This window comes from Pinus tabuliformis, chromosome 4_2, assembly GCF_031772625.1.
Source record: "Pinus tabuliformis cultivar Carrire ecotype Pingquan chromosome 4_2, CPIR1, whole genome shotgun sequence".
Taxonomy (NCBI): Eukaryota; Viridiplantae; Streptophyta; class Pinopsida; order Pinales; family Pinaceae; genus Pinus; species Pinus tabuliformis.
Genome location: NC_142304.1, coordinates 330896669 through 330905746, shown reverse-complemented (window position 1 = coordinate 330905746; position 9078 = coordinate 330896669).

The following is a 9078-nucleotide window of genomic DNA, read 5'->3' as shown; positions in this document are numbered from 1 at the left end:
CTTCTTCATTGCTGCCAAAAATAATGTCATCTACATACACAACAAGTATTAGCAATTTGTCATTTTCAACTTTTATATACAGATTGCTATCTGTTGAACCTTTTGAAAAACCTTGTTGATGAAGATATTTGTCCAACCGGTAGTACCAAGCCCTTGGGGCTTGTTTGAGACCATAGAGAGCCTTTTTCAATCGGCATACAAGATTTGGATCATTTCCAAGAATGAACCCATCTGGCTGTTCAATGTACACTTCTTCTTCCAAGTCTCCATTCAGAAAGGCTGATTTTACGTCCATTTGAAATACTTTGAAGTTCTGAAAACTTGAGAGAGCAAGGAACATTCGGATGGCCTCAAGTCTTGCAACAGGAGCAAAAGTTTCTTCAAAGTCTATTCCTTCTTGCTGTGCATACCCTTTACAAACAAGTCTGGCTTTGTTTCTAATTACTTCTCCATTTTCATTCAATTTATTTTTGAAGACCCATTTAGTTCCGATAACATTCTTATCCTTTGGTCTAGGAACCAGCTCCCAAGTGTTGTTCTTTTCGATTTGCTCAAGTTCTTCATCCATTGCTTTCACCCAACATTCATCTTTGCATGCCTCTTTCACATTTTGTGGTTCAGTAGAGGAGAGTAATGCCAAATAGCTTGAAGCTTCTGCAACTGTTCTTCTAGTTTGTATACCTGCTTCTTTCTGTCCCATGATCTGAGATTCTGGATGGTTCTTCTGAACATATCTGGATGGAGTCTTTTCTTCTATTCTTGTTCGTTCTTTTGTGTCTTCATGAGGTTCTTCTTGAGATTCTTCTTGAGGTTCTTCTTCTTCATCATTCTGTTTTTGAGGGTAGCTTTCATCTTCTTCGATGTCTTCACGATGTATTTGCCTAGGAATGTATCCCTTCTCATCAACCACTACATCAATGCTGTCAACAATTCTGCCAAGTCTTTTATTGTAGCATTTGTATGCTTTGCTATGTGGAGAATAGCCAAGAAGAATGCCTTCATCTGCTTTAGGATCAAGTTTGCCAAGCTGCTCTTCAGTATTCTTGATATAGCATTTGCTCCCAAAGATTTTGAAGTGCTTTACCGAAGGAGTTTTACCACTCCAGAGCTCATGAGGAGTTTGAGTGCTGTTCACCCGGACATTTGTCTTGTTGAGAATAATAACCGCAGCATGTGCAGCTTCACCCCAGAAAGTTGCGGGAGTTCCTGATTCATCAAGCATAGCACGAGCCATTTGTTGGATTGTTCTGTTCATTCTTTCAACAACTCCATTTTGCTGAGTTCTAGCCGTAGAGAATTCTCTCCTTATCCCATGTTCATCACAGAAATCGAAAAATTCATTTGAAGTAAATTCCCCACCTCTGTCGGATCTGAGGCACTTAATTTTGTGACCTGATTCATTTTCAACCAAGGCTTTGAAGGATTTGAATTTTTTGAATGCTTCATCTTTGTGCTTCATAAGTCCTAACCAAACAAACCTGGAGAAATCGTCAATAAATAATATCAAGTATTCCTCTCCTCTAGGTGTTCTTTTCCTGAATGGTCCACATACATCTGTATGTACTAGCTCAAGAGGCATGCTAGCTGATCCTTCTTTCTCTGGAAAGTTAGTCCTGGTTTGTTTTCCAAACTGACATGATCTGCATATGGTGTTGTCAGGAATTTTGATATCTGGAAGATCGCGAACTGCCTGATATTTGCATGCTTTCCTTATTTGTGAGAAGCTTAGATGTCCCAATCTTCGATGCCATAACCAGTGCTCTTCATCCTTGCTTAGATAGCATTGTTGTTGTCCTTCTTCAAATATGTATAGATTATTTGGAGTTCTTTTCCCTTTGAGAACTGTTTTTCCTGTATCAAGATCACGAACAAGACATCCATTTGATCTGAATATAACCTCAGTTCTTTGATCACACATCTGGCTGACACTTAGTAGATTATGCTTCAATCCATCAACAAACAAAACATTTCCAGCCTTAACATCTTCTTTTAAAGGAGCAATACCTTTTCCTTTTATAGTTGCAGGAGTATCATTTCCAAAAGAGACTTTCTTTCCCTTTTCTAAAATAGAATAAGACTCAAGTTTTTCTTTATCACCTGTCATATGCTTCGAACATCCACTGTCAATGTACCATAGATTTTCCTGTCCTTCTGCATAAAACGCTATCCCACATCTTTCTGTTTGAGGTTCCTTTATTCTCCATGTTTTGGTTCCTGAGGCTTGTTCCTTTTTCCGCTCTTGTTCCTTTCTTTCTTGAAACCTGCTTCTGCATTCAAAGTCTTCTTGACCAAAATTATTGCAAATAGAACATTCAACTTCATTTTCAAGAGCCGAAAAGCTGTTATAGGTCTTTTTTGTAATCCCTGTCATACTTCTTTGTTTTTGAGCTTCCCTAGTCATGATTGTTTTATACGCAACACATTGAGCTGCTTTGTGACCAAAGTTATGGCAAGAAAAGCATTGTCCATTGAAGAAGCTTCTGCGGTTATTGAATCTACCAGCCAACTGATTGTAATTTCTATTTTCATCTATTCTTGAACCAAACTGGGAAGATTTTACCTGTGGATGGTTGTGGCTTTTGTTCACCCTTAAGCTGGATTGCCCCTGATAGTTTCTGTTTGAAGTTTGTCCCTGCTTTACCTGATGATCTTCATTGTGCTTTTGCTCATTTCTTCTTGCTGCATCAAGATAACTTTTTGAAGTGGATGCTTGAGAAGTTTCTCCATTATAGCCCAGACCTGTCTTATTTAGTGGAGACCACTGCACACTGATAATCTCATCCAAAGTTTCAGATCCTTTGACAAACTTGAGATTAATAGCTTTTGTTTTCTCAATTTCTTTTCTAAGACCAACAATTTCACCTTCTAATTTTTCAAGATGTTTTTCTTTTTCATCAATTTGAAATTGTAGAGTATCAATGATCATGTTCTTTTCTTCTATACATCTCTTGAGCCTAGTAATTTCATCATAAAGGTTATCCACATCTACAGCATCCTCATAATCATCATCTTCAAATGCCATTAACAACCTATATTTATTACCTTGTTCATCTTCATCACTGTTTGATAAGCCATCACTATCTTCATGGGTGTAATAGCTTTTCTTATTTGCACTTTGTTTCTTGTTCCATCTAGCTGGTTCCTTTCCTTTATCCTTATAAGGACATTTTGCAGCATAATGACCTACTCTCCCACAAGCAAAGCATTTGAAGGGTAGCTTACCTCTGAACCTTCCAGAACCCCTTTGAAGATTTCTGACAAAATTTGATTCTTCTTCCTCTTCTTCTGGAACATGGCTTGCTTCATAGTGATCTTCTTTGCCTGATGCCTTAAAAGCAGCCTCCCTTCTGTCTGATGGAGCTCCCTTTCTCATTTCATAAGCAGTTAGAATTCCATGTAGCTGAGACATAGTGAGAACACGGAGATTTTCTTTTTCTTCTATTGCAGATACTTTAGATTCAAACTTGGGGGATAATGATCTTAGAATCTTTTGAACTACTATAGACTCTTTTACTTCTTCACCCAAATTTTTCATACAATTAACAATCTCATCTACCCGAAGAAAATAATTAGCTACACTTTCATCATTATACATCTTGAGAGTCTCATATTGAATCCTGAGAGTTTGAAGTTTAGCTTGTTTTACCTGTTCATCTCCTTCATAGCTCGTGATCATTTTGTCCCATATTTCTTTTGCTGATTTGAAGTGCATTACCTTCATGAATTCTGTTTGGGATATACTTCCTAATAGAGTACTGACTGCTTTTGCATTTGTTTCATACTTCTTTTTCTCAGCTGGATCTGTAGGAGTGGCTGAAGGAAAAGCATAGCCTGTTTCTATAATGTCCCAAACTTCTGTACCAAGAGATTGAAGATATGCAGTAACTCTTACCTTCCAATAATTGAAGTTTGTCCCATCAAAAACCGGTGGCCTGATTGATGCTTCTCTCTCGTAGTTGCTCATGATGAACGATCTACCTTCAAGCGATCAAGCTTTTCTGAAGGACCTGCTCTGATACCAATTGTTGGAAATAATACTGAGAGGGGGGGTGAATCAGTATTATCTAGCAATTTAACAAATCTTCCTTATTTGATCTTTTGAATTATTCTTGCATATCAGTACCATAAAATAATGAGCATGAACAAAGAAAATAGACAGTCACACCAAAGAACACAAGATGTAAGGTGGAAACCCAATGTGGGAGAAAACCACCTGCTGCAATATGTCTCTATCTTCTTTCAATTTAGAAATTCTTTTACAATGATTTTGTACTGGTGCAGTCCTTTACCAGTACGCAGGCTGCAACCTGCAGAGAGCTACAACTCTCTCTCGTTCTCCAGTCTCTTCTGGAAGGGAGCTACAACCCCCTACTTCTTTTCATGAAGAATCAAATGATCAACAAGTATACAACAGTTACAATCCACTACAGTTATCAGATCAATAATCACAGAACTAACCCAGAACACCTTATGAACAGAAAAATACAGTCAACAGATCATCTTAAGACAGGGACGCAATTTTTCTTTCTGTGGCCTGCGACTGGACGCAGTTTTACCTTCTGCTGCTCTGCGTACCGACGCACTGTTCCTTTAAACTGCTCTGCGTACCGGCGCACCCAACAATACTATCGCGCCGCGTCTTTTGCTTCAGAGACGCACCCAATAATACTATCGCGCCGCGTCTTTCGCTTCAGAGACGCACCTGAGCCCTTACTGTACTGCGTCTCGGCACACTTGCACTTCACTGAACCTGCGTCCCTTCAGATATAAAAGATATGAAGACTTCAAAACTAGCCCAAACAGTCAGATCTGCAGATCTGATCATGCGCCATAGAGATCACAGTCCATTAGAAGATTCGCCCTCATAGATCTGGACTAGATCACACCAAAAGATATTCAACCAAAGATGATGATAAATCCAAATGAACTCCTTTGCTTTATATAGGCAAGCTCCTCCCCAAAACATGGAACAATACCACGAGCCGACACCATAGAAACACAAAACCGTCGGCTAGATACCACACAAGAAACCCCTTGTGCTTTTCTCTGTCTTGAAATGTGTGCACTGGGTGGACGCACCCCCTGAACGGCTGGCCTGCGTCCCTGGACGCGGGTTCTGCATGGTATACCTGCGGGGACGCACTTTCTGAACAGATTTCCTGCGTCCTTCTTAAAAATAGAGAGCTGATCATCAAGAATAGTGATCTACCACCTGAATGGGTTGCCATCAAGGACAACACCTGAATCATAATGCCAACAAAACTTTGATCTATTGGAGAGTGTTGGATATAACTTGGACACATTACAACTAGTTGGACTTGGGCTCAGAGGGGTAGGGAACTTGTGGAGGTTCCATGGGCTAGAAAATCATTCCTAGTTGGCTGGGAGGTAAATTCAGTCAAGTTGCCCAGCAGGAGTATCCCAACCAATCCACTAGAACAAGTGTTCTTCCATTTGTTTTTATATTTATGTAAATTGTTGCAAACGAAATTTCTTACATGCATAATATGTTGTAAATCAAATTTTACTTGTTGGCTATTATCAAATAAATGTTGAGTTATAAACATGTTATTTCCTTCTTATTTTGATTAAATTAAATGATAAATTTGGTTTAGTTAGAAAACTTAGTATAGGTCCTCATATGTGGTATCAGAGCCCATAATCAAAATCTGGACCTTGAAACCCACTTACTAGCACCGCCTATAAGAAAAAAACCCTAAAAAAATAAATTATTTAGTTACTTAAAAAAAAAATTCATTTAAGCAAGTTAAAAAAAAAAAATAAAAAAAAAAAAATCAAATACCATCAAGTATTTAAAAAAATAAAATAAAAATAAAATTGTGATCTATAGAGACAAGAAACACTCATGACAACATCACAACTATGTGCTTACAGGAGGACTAGATGCAAGATTGTCATTCATGGCAGTTCTATCATAACTGTGCTTGGGATTAGAAAATATTACATTAGATTGGTGGGGAGAAAACTTGGACAGATGCTCCTTGACATCGTGCCCCACTGCTAAAGGCATTGTTGTGGAAGGGTGCCTTGTTTTTTTTCTTTCCTAATAAACCCATGAGCCATGGAAATCATGGAATTCACTTTGGATATTGGAGTTAGCCATGGTAGAAACACAATAGTTTTCGTTGTTCACCATAATTTATAGTTTTTCTTCGTCCCTAGTCAAATAATTAAGATGTGTGTATCATGTTACTCATTGATGCACTAACTGCATTCGGATAGGAAGGTGATGATTATGTTTGTGATGCTAGGTTATCCCCCACACAACCAGAACATAATCTAGAGGAGATGTCATGATTGTGAAAATTAGGATGACATATAAACAATTTTCAATTTACCGATTTCAAAGTAAACTAATCCGATTTAGTTGGGCCCTGTTTTATGTTGTAGAGTTCAATCAATGGACAAAATAACTATCGCAGGAGCTAAATATTGAAGAGGTAACACTCCAGAGAATATTATTTAGTAATTGGATCCCTACCCTTTTGTCATACATTTGTATGTTAATACCATGTTCATCGAATAAGTGCGATATTCATGATCCAAAATTTGATATCAAATTTTCCTTGGCAAATTGGGAAAAGTAGACTATATACAATCCAAAAAAAAGGAAAATGGGGATACCGAAAATCACTGATTTCAGAGCCTAATAAATTTTGTTTCAAAATCACACCATTGTTTATTATAATCGAATATTCCAATCAATTTAGTAGCCTTGATTGGTTTGTGGGATATGTTTATAAAAGTGTGAGTTTTGTGAACCCAGAAGGAAAAGATACATGGAAAACCATTTGTCCTCCAAATAATCATACAAGATGTGGATTGTTGTTGAAATTATCAATGAACCGCATCATATTAGGGAAGAACAATCTATTAAACTAGCCCTGGAGAGTTGAAGTAAAGAACATTCTCTATAAAAAGAAAAGAAATTGTGAGAACTTTGACTAACATGTAGATTTAGTTAAGAAAGAGGTAATACATTATGAATTCTTATTGTGAGCAATTTCAAGCAAGAAGATGAATTGTCGATGTTGTTCACATGATTTGTGCAAACAAAAAATTGATATCTTTATTTTTTTTATAGGATTTTAACTCCAGTTGAAGTTTCTTTATTCTATATATATATATATATATAATGTTACATATATTGATCTGAATGGGAAAGTTAGTGTTTGTTGTGCTAAATTCCAATTTAGAATAGTAAACAAAGTGTTTGAGGATTATGAGGTAAATTGCAAGTTTTACATGAGATTTTATGTCTTTATATGTAATTCATGAGCTTAAAACATGAATTAAAAAAAACATTGAACAACAGCATAATAGTAATACACTCAGCAATTGATAAAGGATTTCACCCCTCTTGGGCTATGTCTCCTTGGTCCAGCTTCAAATGGCTTGACCCAATCTCATTATGCTCAAAATATTTCAATGATGCAGAGTACATAAAGTGTTATGACCAAAAGAGTGGCTAGTTTCCCCTTCAAGGAAACATTCTCCTGCAAAGAACTCTCACTCTAAAAACATGACAACCTACAGCCAGTCATGAAACAATCAACAAGAAAAGGGTTCTCAAATCAAGACCCCATATTGCATTTGACAATGAACATAACAAGCACAACAATTCACTTGAAGTACTAAAAAATAACTTTCCTCAAAGACATAATGAGAAAATATAAACACGAGCTATACCATAGATGTATTGGTTGCTATAGAAAACATATGAAGGCTAGAAAACCCTTACAAGGCCCTCTCCATTCTCAAAAGATTTCAAAAATTGGTTCAACCCACTAGTTGATCCTAACACCCATAGACTCAAACCTACAAAAAGTCTCTTCACAAGTGCTCCAATGGCTCTAAAACATGTTCCATTAGCTTCAGAAGACCCAAAATTTCCTTTATAGCCTCTTCCTGCTCCTAAAAAGACCAAAAATTGAGGAAGATATGAGCTTCCCTAGCCTTTTTGCTAGTCGCTCTACAATTTCCCCAAAATCTCGTATTGGTCCTACAATTTCAACCCAAAATCCGTTAATGGAGCGTCGATTCCACCAAACTCTAGGCGAAATTGTTAAATCAATTAAATGACCTCCATGGCCTTAACTCTGAAAATTATGCCCACATGGGGCTTCATAAGGCCAGGGGCTGGCCCCCCTCCCATTGGCAGTCTTCCTATAGGTTTAGGCTAATCGCGAAACACTGGTCACATGTTGACGATCTATGAAGGCAGTTTCGGAGGCGGAATAGTTTGGTGGAGCTAGCGGTTAAGGAGATGGGTCACATGGTGACAGAAATCTTGGGCGGTTAGTGTAAATGTCACGGGTACATGGACTTACCAACCACGGAGGTTACGACTATGCCATGGTTGTGGCTATCACATGTGGAGTTTGGGTGACATTTAATGCCACATTGGCAGGCTAGGGTCTAGCCCCCGAGCCCCCTGCCCGTGGTCCCGTGGTGCAGGGTTAGCTAGGGTCTAGGTCCTACCCCAACCCCTTGCCAAATGTGCCACCGTTAAAATTTATATACAATATCTCCTCCAACCTTTAACAAGTCCTACCCTTGGTACGTTATTGAATGTGGTGTTTAGTTTATAACATGTCTGGTGATCGATTCTCATGGAGTGAAGTCTGACCTCAACACAATTTTGGTGACCCTCGGGGTGCCACATGGCGGCCCCTGGCCATGCCATGTGGTAGCCTATGATTGGCCACCCACCAACCAATAAAAACTCGCCATATCATCTGCCACCCGACCTGTACCACGTGACATGTGGCGAACACCAATTATACGAAGTCCAATTGTATGCACAGTCACCCTGCCACATCATCATCCCAGTCAGTGTACCACATCAGCAATACGGACTGTTGATTTGCAGTGTTGTTGATTTTTCTGCCAAATTCACATGTTTGAGAAAATGAAAATAATGTGTTTCTGGGAGCATATGGCATCTGTTTCGCATGAAATGAGCTGTGTTGGATTCAGGACGATGAGCACTACATGGTCATTTGGGTTCCACACTGATCTGATAACTTTTAATTTTGAGAAAATTTTTGAACTCCA